Here is a 16,744-nt window from a genome sequence, read left to right as displayed (position 1 = left end):
ATCCATATATATTCAAAGATCCTATCTTTGAATAGCCAGCAAGCCAGTACACAGAAGAAATGGAAAAAATAAGTCTTGTTATGCCCAGCCTAGAGACTTGAAGTTTAGAATTACAGTATATTTACTTGCTGAAGGTCATGCAAAAAGTATGTCTTGGAGTTTATAATTAAAACTACATCTCATAAATTTGAGCAAGTGAAATTGTATTATAGTCATTGTATATTATTTACTCCTATGGGTTGGATCAGACACCCCAACACTCTGCCAGTCCTGAAACTAATGCCATGAAGAGGTAAAAAGTCTGAGTAATAAAGGCATTGAACTTTTCATCAAAAAAATTCTAGGCTGCTTCTGCACTTAAAAAATGCACTAAAAAGTGTGCATATTATTCTGAGTATGTCCAGAAAAGTACGAATCTTACTGGCATTCTTTTGTTGGGGCCCTCACTGCAGGGTGCTTTGTAGGGTTTTTGTTTGAGTGTTATTGCTGTTTTTCTGGAAAAAGATGTAATGAAATAACTTCCTATGTAAGTTCCAAAGGCAATGTCGCATCCATATAGCACAGATTGAATGCGAGGCAGAGATACTGCTAGATGCAGCAGCCCACTTTATGGTTGTGAGAACTTCCCTTGGTACAGCAGCAAGCTTTTCATGGTGGATATCTAAGCCCAGACACACAGCAGGAGCTGTTGCCATCAGCTTCAAGTTCAGTGTAACAGTTGTTACGTTATAAAGCCTTTCTCCAGTCTATAAAACACCTCAGGCTATTGTTTTTCCTTCCGCTTACTTGGAAGTGTCAGACCAAATAAGGAAAGTACTGATACCAAATGAGCTCACAGACTGCCGAAAGTTATCTAAAGTCAAGGTACTGGTTATGCTGATCAGTGCAGAAGACCTCTACAGTGTCAAATATTTTTTCAGTTCTTCACAAAGATAAATCTGCAAACAGAAAATACATGGCATTTGGTTCCTTGTAATCTGTTAAGGTGTCTGAAAAGTTTTAGTTTCCATTAGTTTTCATTACACAAGCAAGTGAAAATGTTCTTACTATCCTTTGTGAGATCTTCACTTGTCCTGAATATTGTTTTTTGTTCCTTTTTCTTCTGCATTTAATTGATTGTGGTGTTTGTCTGCCTCCTTGTGATTTTCTTTATAATTGCAGTCCTGATGTGTTTGGTGGGTTTGGTTTTCGTTGTGGTGTTTTTGGTTTTTTTTTTTTCCATAGGCCATGCTAAGCAATTGAGTTGTATTGTGATGACTCTCGACATGGCATATTTTATTTATTTCTCAGAAACACATAAGAGTGATGCCCTTGAGAGACTCCTTGATGAACAGATGAGTGTGATCCCATACTTTGTCATCATTTTTTCTTCGTGTCAGTGATAGTTGATGCTATCATACCTTCCCATTGCTGGCTAGGTTTTTTTAATCTTGTGACTCAGTAAGACATTTACTATCCTAAAAGTGACTTCATCTTGTGCATGGCTTTTAGCTGCTCCAGGCAACCACATTTTCTATTTTAAGTGATGTTATATCTGTAGCATAGGAAGCGCAGCTTTGAAAAGTAGCTGTTACACTAAAAAAGGGTTGAAAATAAAATGGTTAGAATCAGATCCAACTGTAAAAAAATCCTGAAATTTTGGAATCCTGAATGAATTATTCTGTTATACGTCTGTCTGTTTAAAGGTTAGGACAGAGTGGTGATATTTTTGCAAATCTTTGGTTAGCAGTATAAGAAAATGGGGTAGTTGTGTTTTACAACTTTAACATCAGATGTTCTGGTTTTATTCTGCAGTGAAGTCTGCAGGACCTAAACAAGATTGGGGGTCTCATGTTAGACATTGTAAAAACTCATACTAAAAGCTGATTCTGTTTAGGTTTTCGGATGATCAGATTAGATAAAATAAGTGAAAGGGTAGTGAAAGAAAAAAGAGTGTGTTCATGAAATGAATATCTCAGGATCATGGAGAACATCAGTCATACAAACTGGAATAATGGTCAATCACGCATCCAGTTCTTGATCCGTCCTGTCTCACTGACCTTCTTGGACCTGAGGTCTTCAGAAGCTCAGAAAGTCAGCTAGGAAAAATAAAGGCGCCAATTGTTGTGATTATGATTTAATGTTGGGGGTTTGTGGTTTGGGTTTTTTCTTCCAAAGTATTATGATTTTGGACTTAACATGTTAAACTGAAATACTAACAGCCAATTTGAGGACATTGCCATACCTATCTCAACTGAAATTAATTTTGAATGTTGGGTAAATTAAAATACCTTAAACATAATTTTAAAATGTATGGGTACTGATTTTTACCACTAAAGGAGCTGGCAGCTTTTTTATTTCAATAGGAGGCAAAAGATGGGCATATTATTTTTCAACACCACGTGGTTTCAACTGGAAGAAAATCCAGACATGCAAGCAGGAAAGGAGTGAGGGGACCAGAATTATGGGGAGCAGTGTGAATTGCCTTTAGATGCTGGTGGTTTAAAACACACGCTAGTGAATTATAGTCTATGTGAAATGCTGTTTTTTCAGGTAAGGTAAGGGATTTCACCTTCCAGCTCTGAGCAATTTGTGTTCACGAACGCTTTATATCAGCATCTCGGTGTGATAGGAAAAATATAATTCCAGATACTGAAAACTTTATTTTGGCTCAAGGACTTCAGATCTCCATAACACCCCTGATTGTCATATGCTTTAAGTGGAATGAATGACTTCTAATAAGGAAATTCTCCTTCTTTTTCCTCTGTGCTTTTGAGAAACTGCATTCGACTTGGTTGCTTTTCTGTACTTAGGGCAAGCTCCTGCTGCAACACTGCTTCTGAAAGCACTCTTGTAGGTTTACTGTCTATAGAGGTCAGAGCCTGTCTTGTCCACTGAGGAGAATACTGGTTTGGGGAAGATGGCCTACAGTCACTTTTGTGACAAATATTACAAAGATCACAACTGCAGGAGAGTTATTGCTGGGTCTGCTGTACTGGTATCCCTGAGGATATGGGTGCACAATGAAGGAAGCACATCAAACATTTTAACTCCAGCGTCTGCATTAATCTTGCATACACTTGAAAGCGAACTGGAACATTAAAAAGAAGAAGTCTAGGCAGAGTTAGGGAAGCATACAGGTTGCTGCAGTTGGATGCATGTGATAAGTCAAACGAATCTGTGCTAGACTTATAATGTGTCTGTGTCGCTTACCACATGCACATCACTGCCATAGGCAGGCAGTGAGAAGAATTCTGTAGATGAAGGTGGAGACTTTTATTTGGTCGTGGGAAATGTTTTCTTTTATTTGACTCTTTTTAGGCTGTTATTCAGGAAATTAGGAGAGTCGGAATGAGTCTTGAGAAAATAGCTAGAAAACAGATGGCACTTTAGGGTTCAAAAGAACATTTTCGTGTACTTCTGCAGTGCTATAACACGAGCGTGTTCACATGCAACCCACGCACATTTGCATGGTGAAATCCTAGATTTGCTGAAATCAGTGGCAAAATCTAGATGGATGATCACACTGTGCATGAATACAGTCTGTAAATGACTTGATATCCTTAAAGGAATGTATATTAAGAGAATCTTGATAGTCTGCGTAAAATTAATTCCTTTTTTACTTAAAGAGATTTCTGTTTTAAATTTGCGCACTGTTTATAAGCAGAACTCATATTTTTAGTTCTCGTTAGATTTTTTGCCTCTCTAACTCATTCTGAGTAATATCTCACTGCTCCAATATATGATTTCAGTGGTATTCCTTGAGGGGTAAAAACTTACTTAACTTTGGAAAGTGAGACAGAATTGTCCTCTTAGCTGTTTGTTTTTGAGAGACTTTCCAAGGCTCAAAATGCTAATAGAAACATTAACTATCCACAGTTAAGAAAATTAATTTTTTTTTTTTTTTAATTCAAAGGTAAGAAGAAAGCCTTTTTTTTTCTTTTTAAGCAATTACTCACAGGTTTATTTTGGCAGCCTTATGCTTATGTTTTTCAAATGGTTTTTCTGAAAGACAGTCTTCCGTCCCCCCATTATTGGATCTTAATACATCTGGTTTTCCCTGTCTCCATCCAGAGACAGCATTTGCCAGTTTACGCTTTCTCTTTCACTTAACCTCATAAACTCTGCCTGATTTCTTTCTCTGTATTTAATCTGTTTGCCATATCCTCTTTTCTGCTGAGCGTTGCATAAAATATTTCTTATGAGTCAGTGCTGTAGCTAGAAGCAACTAGATTTCTGTTAAATATCCCACATTTCAGCTGATAGGGAATATCTCTGCTTTGTGGCTGGCCCCCACAGAAATGTCTGGAGGGGAAGCAACAAGGAAATGTCACCTTCATTGCCCTCAGAGCCAGTCAGGTGCAAGGTCTCACCCAAAGTGCTTGGAAATGCACAGTCCCTTTGGCTACAAATGCCATTCTGAACATGACTCCCACATCAAATTAATTTTTCTTGGCATTATTCCTCCTTGTCCAAGAAATAAAAGCCTCCACTTGTCAGATATTCGCTTGTTGCTTAATGAATAAACAAGTGTATTTACTTCTGTCTGCATCTGAGTCATTTCTTGCACACAAAGTGCTCGCCTACACAGGATGCATTTTTCAAACAGCAACCAAGGTCTAGCGTTAATTAGACACCAAATGTGTACTATTCCCAAATTCTATAAAATTGTGTCAGACAGAAACTGAAAGTAAGGTTTGAGGGAAAGTTTAATCAAGAGTGATAATCCCAAATGTCCAAACTCTCATGTTATTTGTCTCAGTACACATCCAAAGATCTATCTTGATTTTAGTTAGTTAGGCAGGAATACTCTAAGTAATTGTTTCAATGAGTCTGCTATATTCTGAAAACAGAAATAAAGACTTTAGTTTTGTTAAGTGCAACATTTGTGCTACAGACAATACTTCAATTTGACATTCCCCTGTGCTTTCCCTTTGTAAAAATGTTTTATGCAACTTTGCCTTTTCCTTAACCTCCAGAGATCAAGAGGCTGTTGACCTTAATGTGTCTGTGCCATGCAGGGTTTATATGGCTGTGGTTTCAACCTCTAAGTCAATTCGTGGCTTCTTGAGGTATATGAAAAGTGGCGAAAGTCCTGTGCATTAGTGTTTTATGCCATTACACCGAGCATATTCACTTCATTTCTTGCCAAGAGGAGGTTGCATTTTTTGTAACGTGAAAGGGAAAAATCCTTGCTTGATTATTTTTCTTTTGCAGAAGGTGAGGTGTTATTTCACAGGTTCTAAGTATCTTTAATGGTAGAAAGACTGCAGAAATGCACTCCTCAAGCTAGGACCTCTACACTAATCAACCGATTGTTCCTCAGTGCCTCGGGCTTAGTGAGATCTTTCCATTCACTTTACTGTGCAAGTGGACCTGTCTTCTTTCCTACCCCATTCCTATAAAATTCTGTTTCCCTGACCACCTTCCATGTGTGTCTTTGTATGTGCTTCAGGTCCCGATGTCGAGTGTCGTGTGTGATTCTCTTGATCATTGCGCCATAGTCTCAATCTCTACCATTTCTTCAGATGACTGGCTATCAGCTAAAAATCATTTCTATGCTAGATCCCATAATTTGTGGGACAGTGTTGTCGGTCACACTCTCAGTTTGTCCTTTGAGTCTTTAAATTGTCTTTCAATAGTTTCAGTAATAACTGTTAGTTGCTCTGAGATCTCCCTCTCCATCCTTTAATATTCCATGTCTTGCATCAAGTCAGGGTTTCAGTGTGGTGACTTATTCTTGCTTACTGTTAGATGTTTGTCAAAAGGAAACTTTCTTTCCCCTGGCTCTTGAGTGCTGCTGTCGCTAATGTTTCAGTGCGTGTTTCTGGGTCACCCATTTGTCATTATCTCACTCATCCCCACGTCCTGGGACACCCTCTTTTCTACTCTCCCATTCTGTCACCACCCTGTTGTTACTGTATTTCTGATAAATCCACAATCGCTGATCTTCATTGGTACCCATGTATGCTGTTACATCAGATTTACAGAAGCATTGTTTTCAGCAATTGCTGTTGCCCTTTTTGGGAGGCTGTGTGCTGTTCTAGTATGATCTTCTGCTGAAATAATATCAAATGGAAAAATCTGGCACATCATGCCTAGTACCCCTGTAAACATGCTACTTGCCTGTTCTCTGGCTGCCTTAAGGGGAGGTCATGGTCCTAGTTATCCTCTGTTATTTCCCTCTGATTGTATGAGGCTTTAGTCATCTAACATTCTATTCTTCTGTTTGCTTAGATACCCTGTGTTTTCGTGCTCCAGTATATGCTTCCTGGCTTCTTTCAGACCTTTATAAACTACCCACCTTGAGCAGCGTTTTGTTATAAACCAGGATGTAACTAAGAAGTCATCTCAGCTTTTCCACATAGGTGGCTCAACGAGAGGATAGCTCTAGGAACAATTTATAAACTCTTTCTGCTTTGCATTGGGTTTCTAACCCGATTACATGCTAGTTTGCTGAGCTGTGACTAAATCTAAATGAATTTTTGTTTTCATTTCATATTGCTGTGATGCTCGGTGAGAAGGATTTGCATCCTGCATAAACAACAACAGAGGAGCAGGGTTTAGCTCTATGTAAGAGTGAAATGCAGAGACTTGATATACTTGTTCACACCATCTCCAGATTTTTAAAGGTTTATACAAGTTCCACTTGCCTTCCTGTTTGAATTCCACTTGCCTTCATGTATGAATTATGTATCACTTAAGCAGAGTTAGAATATTTTAACTTTCTTCAGCAGGTGACCAGGTAATATAGGTCATACTGACAAGGTATGTTAATATATGAGGCCTTTTTGAGCTACAGTAATCTGATTTCAGTGGAATCACTAGACACTTATTTGTGTGCCTCTCTGTCTTCAGCAGGATACAGATGTCTTCAGTTCCCAGTTGCAACATCAGCCCTGTGCTGAAAATGTGGCATTTTATAATAGTGTTTCATAAGCACTATAGAGAAAGAGTTTTGACTGATAAGGTAGTTTAACAACTTGGGTAAGTATTGGAGAAATTAAATTGAAATGTTGTGAGGTGGAAATCTCAGATGAGGTCCAAAGATACTCTAGCAGGAACTTGCAAATAGAAGAAAGAAGGTTTGAAAAGAATCTGAGGCCCAAGAGACAAGGGTGTTCTCATCTCAGGTCAGCCTTACTTGCCCTCCTATTCCTTAAGTTTTTCACAGAAAGGAGTGTTTTAGCAAGTGGCAGCAGTTGTCAAATGGACAGTTGATGATTGAATGGTCAGTCTAGAAAAAGAAGAAATCAGCGTGCAAGCAAAATGTCTGACTGATCAAATAAGTAAGGACGAGTTGAGTGAAAGCAATTCTCTTCAAATTCTAAAAGAGAGCTCTGCAGTGTGATTTAGTGAAGTAAAATTTGACGTTATGTATCTTTTTGTAGAAATATCTGGAGATGTAGAGAAGAGTAAGAGGACTATTTTGTAAGGAGTGGGTTTAATTAACAAAGGGCATGGTGGGTACAGTTTTAAAGCCTTTATCCTTGGGGCTTTTTCAGAAAAGACAAAAATACATACTTATTTTAGAAAAAGGATCAGGTTCAGATTTCAGAAAAACATGACCCAAAATACATTTTGAAGAATTGGATAAATTCCTGTTGACTTTGGTAGGAACTGGATCAGTCGCTTAATGAAAATGCTGTGTAACTGATCTCATTCAGTTTTATTAGATTTCATTACGTTTCCTCTGAGACCTTTTGGTGCATATGTTAGTTAATCTGCTAGGAGACCAGGAGTTAACTTATGTACTTTATGCGGATCATTTTAATATCAATGTTTAAGTATTTTGAAGCTTGCAAGCATTATGCTGTAAGTATTGTTAGTGAGCCTTCTGGTTTTGTGGCAAAGTAATGCTTCATTGTGTTTCAAACACCTCACCCTTTGCCACTTAAATATCGGCATTTTCATGTTGATGCAAAACAATCTCAAGAAGTCAACTTCTGTTATCTCAGAAAACCCTGTGAGCAAGGGAGGATACATAAATAATACAGTCAAATAATTCAATACCTGTAATGGCCACCTTTACTACACAGTATTGAAGAACAAAAATCTGGCTTCCAAAACTTCCTCAGTCAGACTGGCAAAGGCCTGAACTGGCAGCACAGTTTTGAGGATAAAAGTGTAAATCATGGCTCAGCCAAGTCTGATCTTTTCACTAAGATCATCAACAAGTAGACTTGATTTACAATTGGGCAATGGCTCTCAGCTTTGAGACCACCATCCATTTTACAAAACCCACAGAAAATTACATTTCAGGTCAGATTGGAATAAGCAAAGTAGAAGAAAATCTCCATTTACTGTTCACCAAAATTCACTACATTCTGTGCCAAGTTTTCAATTTATTAATTCCCAGTTTAATCCTTTCTTAAAAAAAAAAAAAATCCCTTACGCAGAGAGGAGCATCTGTGTCATTGATGTTAAACTTCTTTTCTTATGGGAAATCTTTTTTTTTTTTTGAGGTTTTTTTCAATGACAAATAGAAACAAATACAAAGTCCTACTAATTTTGGAGAAGGGAATAGGAGACAAAAGCATATCTGTTATTGAGTAGGCTTCCAAAATTTGGAGAGTCAATCTTCACTTCATATATTTAAACACTTCCATTTCTACTTTATTGAAGAATCTGTTAATAATTTAAGGGTGAAACAATAGGTAATACATATTTAATTTAATACTATGCTACAATAATATTATAATAATAAAAAATTAGAGTACATAATATTATATTGTATAATAATACTATAAACTGCTATCATTTTAGAAATCCTGAAGAATTTCTACATCATTTTTGAGGGTCAACTATGTAATAGAAAACCGACAGAAGTCTGGGTAGGAGAGATGATTTAATGAAAACACTGTTGTCATTCAAAAGCAAACATTTTTCCCTTCATAGAATAGTGACTGTTAAAGGTGTCTGTTGGTTGCCCACTAAACCTTATGAATCTCATTATATCTCATTTGAAGACAGGGAGCTTTTTTTCTTTTAAAGATGTAAGTCCTCTTTGAAGGTATAACAGTGTCTGTGGTACAGAACATTATTAGTTAATACTAATATCTCATTGCTGAAAAAACCCTCACTATCAGTGTGAGTCTGACATGCATATCTGAAGCAGTTTGGAGGTGAATGTGGAAAATGGTACCAAAATATATCATTGTATCCTAAATCCTTATTTGTTGTGTGATGATGCATTTAGGCACCAGACACAGATCAGGGATGTTGCCATACAGACAGTGAGAGACAGTGTTTGTCTTGAAGATGTCACTATATATAATATACTGCACCACTAACATTCCTTCTTTTATGTTTACTACTCTACTTATACTAACAGTTCTTGCCTAGGAGGATGTATGACAATTAGTACTCAGCTCAGTTTTGCAGAAAGCCTCACTTAGTATATTTCTAACTTCAAAAGCATAAGGATGAGCTTAAAACCTCTGTCTTTACTCTGGCTGACCTCTTAAATGAAAGTCCTGTCTGTAGAGAGGTATCATCCTCTTTGAAGATTGTTTGACCTAGTGAAGGGATAGCCAAATTTTGAAAAGGACAAAAGTGGATACTTACACATGCCATTTTCTGTTTCATACTTCTCATGTTTAAATTGCCTTGAGGGTGCAAATGATTATTTAGATGCCTTTTGTATTTGCATACATGAAATCTGCTTGTTCTTTTGATCTGCAGCAAACTTTGAAAAAACTACTCAGTGAATTATAGAAGGCTTCTGATCTATATTTAGTGTAAGGCCTGGCCTATATATGCTTTGAAGGCTCTATTGGTGTGAGCCTCTATGGCTGAGTCACCTGGAAAATCTATCAGACTTCAGTGTATCCGCAGCCACTGAAAATCATTTCAGCAGGAACTACACTGATGTGATTTTTTTTTTTTTGTATCACCTATTTAAGCCAATACTTCTTTCAGTTCCCTCCACCCCATATGTCAGTCAATAGACATGGACAATATAAGTGTGGTGGTGTTGCTTGAATCAGTTGGGAACTTTATTAGGTTCTATGTGAAACCTGAGCTTCTTGTTCAGTGAGAAATACCACTTGACACAAAGCAATAAAGGTTATTGTGCCCCAAAATGGACATTTAGGGCTCTCATGAATGCCTCCATTCTGGTTTATTTTTCACCTTTAATATTTATTATAAAATCAGGAATGTTTGCATTTGATTTGTTTCAGGAATTTAGACTTGAACCAAAGAATGTTATAAATTGTTTATGAAGTATCATTTTGTCCCATTCTTTGTTTATAGAACATAGTGTAAGAGATTGTTTCAATAAACTGGATGGGTACCTGTTCATGTGTTTGATACAGGCCAAGATACAACGTTAAAATAAAATTCTTTATAAGTCAGAAAGTGTGTTAATTATAAATCCCAACTCTAGCACAGCTAGAAATATTGTGACAAGCAATTAGCATGCTCTCTTGACGTCTTTTTTTCAAGCTGAGCTTTTTTATAATGCTTTTTCCAGCTAAGTGAGATTCATTTAGTGTGATTTACTACATATAAATCCCTGAAAATGAGAGGGAGACGATGATCCAGCGAGCTGTCTGTTTTCCATGTCATATCATGGTGTCTGCAGAGAGGAGAAGTGCAGGCTCCTTTTCTGGGGTTTTAGAACGACAACACACAAACTCAGAGGGGGTCCCTAAACAAGTTCATATGTAATGACTGGAGTGATAAAAGTTGCATCATTTGGAACTTTTATGAGTAGACATAATCCAAAACAGTTTTGTATAACCCTATATCAATAGGGGGGCTAGGCAAAATGTGACTTAATGAGGAATGATGTGGAAAAATGAGGAGTGTGTTTCTCCTGTTTTTAAGGTGGGGAAAGATATTTTTTTTTTTTTTAAATTTTATTTTTTTCTTAATACAATCAGATCATAGGATAATTCAGGTTGTTGTCTGTCAAAATACACATTAATATACTGTAAGTAGATTACTTCAGTGTGGATGAATAATTAATATCTGGAATTGGCTACATAATTTGCACTTCTTCAGATTTGCAGAGTTGAGGTTTAATTTGAATTCCTTAGATGTGCACTTAGGCACATAAGTGAGCTCTTAAAAGTCTAAAAGAAGATTTATGTTTTATTAGACTCAAACTTTTCTCTAAGAAGACAACACACACAAATTAAATGACAAAAGGAGAATGAAAGCCAAGAAAAAGGATAGTTGGAGGGAAGTTTCCTAGCTGTCCAGCTGGAAGCTGGTTTTCTTCCATATCGTCTCGAGAATTGCTCCCATGATCCCCTGTGTTCATAAGGGTGAACTCTATGTATGTATGCTACAGTGGCTGTAAATTTTTTAAAATAGAAATGTATCTAAATGCAACCTGACTGGTGTTTAAATCTGATGGTACTCCAGGATTTTGCTATGAATTTTACGATGAACTCTAGAGACGAAGTTGCATAATCTCTGCTAACAAGGTATTTCTAATGTCTGTACTGTAGCTTGCAGCAATCAATCAGGAGACTATTATGCATTCTTGATGGTGTTTTCAGGTCACTGAATTCTCAGGGAAGCAGAAAAACTCCATGTAGCAACAGTTACCTACAAGTTTCTGAAAATTCACTTCCTCATTTGAATATATTTAGAAGACTTCGTAAGTATTTAGTAGGTGTAAATTTCTACTGTCACCTACTACAGCATTTACTGCACAGGCATGTACTTACTGGAAATGAGTAAATTGTCAATACGATAACATTAATGATTATGGAAATAGGAGGTTCCTAAACATCACTATTAAGTACTGCTCATCCATGACCCACAGGGCAGCACTGCAGCTCTTTTCCTTTTGTTCAAGGCCCTTGCTCATGTCAGCTCTCCTCAGAACCTCCATGGAACAAGTAGGAACCCAAACTCCTGTCTGCTGCTGGCTTGCCCCATCAGAGGCCAGCCACTCTCAGCATATGTCGCACAGCTGTGTAGTTTCCCTCCATTTCTTTTTTTATCAAACCCATTGATACTTTTTTTTATCAAACCCATCAAACTTTATCAGACCAGTGGTCAGGGACCTCTCTCTTCTTGGCCAGCCCCCCGTCATCGCCTGTTTGAATGGACTGTTAGCGTTACATGATGGACTGTTAACATGAACTTTTGTATGTTTTGATGACTGTCAAGGTTGTTGAACTAATATCATTGGAGCTTCTCTGAAGGCCTACAGCCAGACAGGCTTCTCTGCACATTGCCAGTCTTTCAGAGTCTTTCTCAGGACCTCAGCAGGCTAGACCTGGCTCCGCATTAAATGATAGATGTGAGAATTTTCAGTGGCCATCTTCAAGAGGACCTAGGTAACTGCTAAGCATTGGAATTGTTGGGATTTTGAGGACTAATTTTGCTGGTTTCAGAGATTACCATTAAAATTTTTTGCCGTGAGAAAGAATAAAATTTTGACACTTGATGATACAAGCCTTGTTCTCTGAAGCAATAGTGTCTCAAGTCCCCAAGTAATGCTTTTTCCTCTTGCATATAGATATGTGCACCACATTCCAAGATTTCACCTTCTGTCAGCCACACACAGAGCCACAGGCTGCAGGTTCTCTCCTAACATCAGTCCTTCAGGTCACAACTAGAAAGACGCAGAGGGAGACTATAGTCTCTCATATGGAAGAGGTATCCTACCCCATGAAAATGTCAACATGAGCTATGCCCTGTGGAATAATTTGTCGTTATTCAACAATAGCATAATCTAGATACAGGCCCAGAAATTTGCTGGGGAGGGCTGACAGCCCAGATCTGGGTCCCATCCGGGTCTGAGTTTTGTACCCTGATTTCACCTTTTTTTTTTTTACTAAGAATGATTAGTGAATAATGCTGAGATTTGAGAAAGCTTTTTTTCTTTTTTTTTTTTTTTTTTTTTTTTTGCATAGTCACGAGGGTAGATCATCAACATAAATGGTACAGACAAACTGGAGCAAAATGCTTCCTAAATAGCATCAGCTGGGGTTGCAGCAAAATCATGAAGTAGAGGTGCTGTGTCTGAGTGTACCGTGTGCGTGTGCACTCATCTCGGGCCTTGACGCCTGCAGTGATGGCACCGAGGCCTTCCAGCTTCCACTGACACAGTCATGTGGATAAGTCTTTACAACACTGGGATTTCCTTAGTGTTGGCCTGTGATATCTCTGGGGTCAGTGTGAAAATATATTGATCTAGAAGCCCATTTCATGGTGTAGGTCTGAACACCTCTCAAAGAAGGTCCTCTAAATGCTAAGATACGAGAAACAAGGATTATATCTACTGATGACAGCGAGTCTAAGTGGCTCATATTCAGTAAATATTAATTGAAGTGTATTCAGTTCTTCTGTTTCCCAATCTCTTTAATGTTTCACTTTTAGAATACAAAATTTTCTTTGCACAGCCGCTGGTGTGATACACTGTGTTATTTTGCCAAACACCTTTGGATTTTATAGTCAATATTCTCACAGTATGTAGCCTACGCTGTTTCTGAGGTTGGCCTAAAATCACACCAACTAACTCCAGGCTATGAACTGCTTTATGTTGCTGCATTTGGCTTCCAGAGCCCAGCCCAAGTTCCTTTCAAGTCAGTAGGATTCTTTCCATTGGCTTTTGCAGAACTTGGATCAGATCCAGCGTGTAATCCCTACTCTTCCTGAAATATTCTTTAAGGAAGTTACAGTATAGTATGAAGAATAACAATATTGGGTCAGATTTTCAGTTCCTGTGAAACAACAGATTTTTTTCAAGTCAGTAAAACTATGCTCATTTACATGAGTTTAATATCTTTACATACAGCCTAGTATCTCTTCAATAAGTCATAAAGCTCTCTAAACTTATGTGAAAACCAGAACCATTTAGACTTTATTTCACTTTGATGCCAAAGTCCTCTGCAGTGACATCTTAGTTCACCCAACTTTTATTGACTGTTTTTCATGTTATCTCTTGATATGGCCTTGATGCATACCACAGCAATCTATAATTTCTCCCTCTGCCATGCTATTGTCTGGTCATCTGGTTTCTCATATGTTTGCTCCACCATAGATTCAACTTAAACACAGATTCTAGAGAGAACAGCTTTGGTGACAGCCCTGTTCAGACACAACTGAAATAATGAAGATCTACAGCAATCGTAAACATATGTAGTATTTTATTTTACAGAAAGGGTTTTCTCAGTTTCAGTTGCCTGGATAGCAGTGTGAAAATACATGTACGTCATTCATTTATTTACACTGATAATATAAATATATATTTTTAATTAATTTAACTAATAAACTTTATTATTGCAGAATCTAACTCTCATGCAATAGAAAAGCTGAATTGGGTGGATCATTAAATCTCAAAAGTTTCATCTTCAGCTGAAGTATTCTGAGGAGGAAATGGCTTTTTCAGTTAGAAAATAGAGCAAGTTTTTTTGTGGTTTTTTTTTTTTTTTCCTTGGTGAGAAATCCTTTATACTTCTGTGAAACTGGAGCAATTCTGAAGCTAGAGAATTATTCTGGATTTGTGCTGGCGTTACTAACATCAAAACATGGCTGTAGGAGTAAAATGGTGCTTTTGTGGCACAGCATAGCATGAACAATGACTATATTTAGGATGTAGGAAAACCCAGTCTCTATAGAAAGCAAGCATTCACTGAATTTTATAATAGTATGATAATACAAAGAGAAACAAAAAAGAGGGGAAAGACAGAAGATGTACATTTAACCTGAGCATCAGGAAATAACATACCAGCAGTAGGTTTTATTTGTCTGCACAGTAGTCCCTAAGGGAAATTGAACCAAATATACTTTTTGTGAACTTTCCATTCCTAACTCTTAATCAAAAGTCCAGATACTAACTGCTCTTGGAACGTGAACCCCCCTGTGACAATATGTGGAAGCTGAAATTCAGCAACAGTTAACTCCTTCTCACAGCAGCATCACGTGTTGTAGCCGACCAAAGTTGGAGTGTTTTAATGTGAAAAGATTTGGGGGCATTTCTCAAATGTTTTTTCAGGTGTTCAAAGAGGAGAAAGTTGCTAAATAAAATTCTGTAGACTGTTGTCTCAAGGCTGTGTCACCATTTGAACTGCAGTTTTCAAACTTGATTTAAAAACCATTTGCTGCTTTCATGATATATTGTCCAGACTAAAGACACGATTGAAATCTCATACTGCTGAAGGCTGATCATACCACGGTCAGTTCAAAATGAAGTCTTGAAACTAATATGCAAAGCTTGAGATGAAAAAGTGTCATTGGCGAAGATGTGAGTCTGATTCTGCTTTCACATCCATGTAAATCTAGAGAAAAACCTCACCTGTGTATAGCTATTGCGGAGGGTAATGCTCCTACAACCCAGAGAACAGCACAGACGGTCTCAGCAGCTGAGAGATGTTAATTACACTAAGAGTACTTGAGTGTGCTCTTATTGGGATGGCTCAGAAGTTAACTTTATTTTTCAGTATCTGTAAAGCTGAACTGACTTTCCACTGTTTCACATAAAAATCAAAATGCAGAAACAAGGATTTCCTTGCATTAAAATGTTTTAAATGAAAATTTTCCAACAAGATTTCATCTGCAGCTGCTCATTCAAATGAAGAGTTTGATTCTGTATAAATTTACCTGGATTTTCAAACTTTAGAAAGTCATACAGCTTTCCTTGCTTTCATCACTGCAGGCAAATCTGTCTCTTCACGTAACCCAAGTCAAACAACATATTTTTAGGCTGAGGTGGGATGTTTCTTGGTTCTGGGCTTTTTTAAGAGTTACATTTTTGCCTTTTATTATCTGTGATTTTGTTTGATTAAGAGTTTTTCTTGTTTAGTTTTCTATGCTATGTGTACTAATCTAAATTGTGCTATGTTACAAAAGGCTTATGTGCCACATAAGTCTCACCTGCAAATACTGTCAGCCCCTGAGGGAGTTTTGGACACCTAGAACTCATATACACATCACAGCCATAAATCTAAATATCGTTACCCAGACTATGTTAAACATCTTCTAGCATGCCTTTTACAGGGCCAGTTTTTAATTTCTGGTGCTACAGCTAAATGATGTTTAGCATTTCATGAGATGTACTAATCAAAGCCTTTTTCAATGTGTGATTTATGATGTAGCTTCTATAGAATATGCTGCACTATGATACCTCACTATTTATTTGACTGTTCTGCATGGAGAACCAGAGGAGAGAAATGACAGTGAACTTGCCAGCTGAACTCACAGGTGCAGACACGCGAGAAGTTACATTGGCACTTGGTGAAAAATCTGATTTATTTTTAGGCAGAAAATGAGTGTGGATCTTGAGGATATATATTAGAGATTGGTACCTAATTTGGCAGTTAGATACCCCTCTCAACCTGAAATTGCTTTGTAGGTCAAGCCCCAGTGTTTGTGGAATAAAACAAGCGTAAGCAGTACTGAGCTGGCCCTCTAGTAAGAGCCTGGGGACTTTTCTTGTATTTTCTTTCACAACTCAGCATAAATTGAGGTGTCTCCAAACAATTACAGATATATTATTTCTGATGTCCCTCATTAGACTAATTTAATTACAGTATTAGGCTATTTTAGTTAGAATATATGTCAGCAATACTAAATTGTTAAAGTAAATGGTACTTTATTTTCTTAAATAATTATTTTGATATTTTAGGAGATAGAGGTGATTGTTTTGGTTGTTTGTCCTTCACTACTCCTTTTCTATAGTTCCCTATCCTATAAAGAAAAACCAGTTTCAAGACATATAAGATGGTGTCTTTACTAACACATTTTCAAAAAATTAATCTGAAAAATATTCATGTTCCGTAACACATTTATACTAAAT

General features: G+C 37.3%; 1 protein-coding gene across 1 annotated transcript in view; it reads left to right on the top strand.

The window, feature by feature from the left end:
• Positions 1–16,744, top strand: part of GAS2 (growth arrest specific 2) — an 86,477-nt gene that overhangs the window by 68,047 nt on the left and 1,686 nt on the right. The gene's annotated exons all lie outside the window — the stretch shown is intronic.

The sequence above is a fragment of the Strix aluco genome, chromosome 16 (assembly GCF_031877795.1).
Source record: "Strix aluco isolate bStrAlu1 chromosome 16, bStrAlu1.hap1, whole genome shotgun sequence".
Taxonomy (NCBI): domain Eukaryota; kingdom Metazoa; phylum Chordata; class Aves; order Strigiformes; family Strigidae; genus Strix; species Strix aluco.
This window is presented reverse-complemented; position numbering and strand designations above follow the sequence as displayed.